The sequence below is a fragment of the Cebus imitator genome, unplaced genomic scaffold, assembly GCF_001604975.1.
Source record: "Cebus imitator isolate Cc_AM_T3 unplaced genomic scaffold, Cebus_imitator-1.0 Scaffold65, whole genome shotgun sequence".
Classification (NCBI taxonomy): Eukaryota; Metazoa; Chordata; class Mammalia; order Primates; family Cebidae; genus Cebus; species Cebus imitator.
In genome coordinates, this window is record NW_016107380.1 from 4,217,567 (window position 1) to 4,221,316 (window position 3,750).

Consider the following 3,750-nt stretch of genomic DNA (forward strand, 5'->3'; position numbering starts at 1 on the left):
GCTGCTACATTGCAGCTGCTTAATTTTTAGTCTGAACTTTATCACCAATAAATGTTAGAATAACAAGCGATATGATGGTATCTCTGAAGAAATATCCATCAGCCCCCAAACAACTACAGCCTCACAAGAGTAGACTGTAGAAAACCAAATGAAAAAAAAAAAATCAAAAAAAAAAAAAAAACAAGAAAGGAAGAAAGAAAATTACCCCCACACTGCCGCTTTAAAAGGGGGGGAGGGGCAAACTTTTAGTGGGAAAGGCTTTAAAGCGTGGCTTTGTTCCAAAGGCCATTCTGCAATGATGAAGGGGGATGATTGAAAAGGTTAGTAGCAGGGGAAGAGTTAACAAGTAAGATGTGCTTTACTAAGAGGGGGTGATTTGCAAGGTGAGAGCTTAGAAGGGGGAAGGCAATTTCCTTACAACAATGCAGTCGGTACTTTCTCTCTTGCTCACCGTCCTGAAAAACGTGTGCAAACCCAAACTGCAGCTTGGGCGGTAATTTCAGAGTTGCCCCAAACATTATTCTTTGGCCAGCCTGGGCACTGGAGCTTAGAATATTACGTGTTGTTCCCCATGTTTTCCTCTGTTATTTTCCTAGCTCAGTGTAAATGCAGAAAGTCTTCTTTGGGCAGAAACAGACACTGACCTGAACTGGTTTAAATTCCTGCCAAATACGCAGGCACTGTTTTTGCAACATTTTGGAATTTGGCTTAGACCATATGTCAGGCATTTATTTGTACGCAGAACTAGAATGGAGACCTAACAACTTCAAAAAATAAAAGATTTTAAAAAAAAGCATTAGGAATGTCCTGAAAGTTTCTATTATTAATTAATCTGAATATAATTACTGTTTTTGGTTAAGATATCTTGTTACACACTCTCCTGTTTACTGCAGGGGAAATTCAGCTTCACCCTGCTCAGTAATGACCAAAACAATTCCTTTGAAAGCAGGGGAAGAACACCCATGTCAGCTATTTACAGCATTTTAAAAATTATGTGGTTTTCAGAATTAAGGTTCAAAGTGAATGTTATTGAGTAATAAAGTAGTTTTTCTTGCACAGATATCCTAAATGTAAAAAGAGATGTTTACACTGGAATGATTTTCCCAGGGTGGGGAGGGGGGCTGGGGAGGTGGAGGTTTAGACCCACCCTACGTTTTTCAACTTGACACCTTTACATCTGAGGGTCCCAGCCCAGGTCCTAGTAGATTTCTTTTTTCAGACAGCTGGTAAACCACGCTGTGGGACGGACTCAGAATGCCATGGGGCATGGCCTGGTTTTGTGGGCTTCAGGGTAACTGTGTTTGCAAGAGCCCTCCAGGAGAGGCTTCCAGGGAGGGAGATGGATGAGGAGTGCCTGGAACCCATCAGGATTCCTCTTCCCCTCCCCCTCTCCAGTGCCAAATGGGTCACTTGCACAGTGCAAGGCTTTCTCTCCACAGGGCTCAGCGTGATACCTCCGTCTGCTGTTGGCAAAGCTTTAAGACTGCTGGGAACTCAGACGAAAGCATCCTCAGGCTTGGAGGTGTGGCAGGGTGTAACTAGAATGAGTGCAACTTTTTAAAAGGCACCTAACCATACATAGGCAGGTGGGGAAGGGACCAAGATGGAAGGGCAGCGGAGGGGAGGGTCGTTAAACAGCAGCTTGCTCTTAATGATAGAAGTGGCAGCGGGGTTCGGTTGCTCTTAAACAGAGTGAAAGACCTTCTTGCCATAAGTGGCCAAACGTCCTATCAAAACCTCAATTGTGAAATTAGAAATTAATTTGAATGGAATGTGACAGTCTGCCTTACCTATCTGTTCTTTTAGAGCTGGACTAAACTGGTCTAACTAGGACACTTGAAGGCTTGTGAATCAGTTCACATGATCAGTGTGAAAGCGGGTATGAAGATCCAGATGCTGGTGTGGACGTGTGCATGTAAGCACTCACAGAGGACACAGGTATGAACTCAGAAGGGGTGGATATGCGGGTATTCTTCACTCTCAAGCAAACCCCACATGACAGAAAGTTCTTGCTACCAGCCAGGAATGATCTCACAGGGTTGAGCAGTTTGAATTGGCTCCTTTCCTGAAAATCTCTAGAAACAAATCCTTTCGACATAGCCTTTTCCAGAACAGCACCAAATTAAATTCCACAAATCCTGAATTAGAATCATAATTCGCAAAAGCGGTTATTGTTGCTTTCGTGGGTTCCAGAAGCAGCAAGGCACTCTGGTCACAGGTTTCTTCATCACGTCTCTGGACTTCCTCCATCTAGCTTTGCTGTTTAGCCAGAAATCAAGCCTTTCTGGCTTCCCATTGTTAGAGAAGTGGAAACAGTTAATGGAGTATGCAATGAGGTATGTTGTAATTTCCAATGCACAGCATTAACGCTTGTAGTCATGAGCTTGAAATGTAGCATTTTTCACAGAGGCAAAGTGTGGAAAGTAATAGATGTGACTAAGGAGGACAAATGTTGTTTTGCATTTTTTGCTTACATACGAGAGCATAGGCCAAATTATAGAGTGACTAAAGTCATATAATTATCTTTCATAGCATTTTTCATCATAGAATTATAAATGACAAATGATTTATCTAAAATTAAAACCAGTTACTATTAATGTATTTTTATATAAATATATTATACAATATTTTATCCTCCTAAGATCTTCTGTGACTTTACAGATTATCAAGAGGTAATGTACATGAAAATGTTTTGCAAACAATGGATGCTGTTTAAACATAAGGATTATTGACATTATTATCACATCTGTCTCCAAATTTTAACCAGTAATCTATTCTAAGGGCTGGTGTAGTGGCTCACACCTGTAACCCCAGCACTTTTGGAGGCTGCGATGGGAGGATTGCTTGAACCCAGGAGTTTGAGACTAGCCAGGGCAACATACAGAAACTGCATCTCTATGAAAAAATAAAAATTAAAAACAGCTAGGCATGGTGGCACACGCCTGCTACTCCTACTTGGGAGGAGAGGCAGGAGAATTGCTCGAACTTAGGAGGTGGAGTTTGCAGTGAGCCAAGATCTTGATCATGTCACTGCACTCCAGCCTGGGTGACGGAGTGAGACTCCTTCTCAAAAAAAAAAAAAAAAAAAAAATCTATTCTATCTTTTACTTGCAAGATGGGTAAACAAAGGTATATTGATTATGCAAAATCTTCCAAGAAACAGAACTAAAAGACAAAAATCTTGTAACAATTCTTCACTCAACTAGTATATATTGTGTGTATAGTAAGAGGGGGGCTATCCTGATGTCACCTGACTGAAGACACACTCTGAATAACTTCTTCCTTCTCAACATATCCATCTCCACCCATGTAAAATGCCCTCCCATTCAAACGTCGGGAAACTAGACAACAGGATGAGAGGCCAGCATCTCTGAAATCCCTCAGCTGGCATGCACCTGGCTATGCTAGAGCCAGAGCGATGAATGATGGGGAAGATTTGGATACAATGACTCCTGTGCAGAGCGGACCTATCCATGAGGCTCACCTGACATCGTGCTCAGAGACCATGATCCTTTTAGGTGCCCATGAAAACGTTTTAATTTCTTTTAAAATCAGAAGAAAAAAGGGAACTTTTAGGTCAAAGAAAGCATTTTAAACATATCATATATCAGCCAGGCATGGTAGCTCACACCTGTAATTCCAACGCTTTGGGAGGCCGAGGTGGGTGGATCACAAGGTAAAGAGTTTGAGACCAGCCTGACCAACATGATGAAACTCCGTCTCTACTAAAAATACAAAAATTAGCCGGGT

General features: G+C 41.8%; 1 long non-coding RNA gene across 1 annotated transcript; it reads left to right on the forward strand.

Annotated features, from left to right (window-relative positions):
• Nucleotides 1-279: 279 nt before the first annotated feature.
• Nucleotides 280-2,025, forward strand: LOC119471592. Its single transcript, XR_005200660.1, has 3 exons — nt 280-320; nt 1,440-1,522; nt 1,807-2,025. It is a non-coding gene; the product is annotated as an uncharacterized LOC119471592 (long non-coding RNA).
• Nucleotides 2,026-3,750: the final 1,725 nt, after the last annotated feature.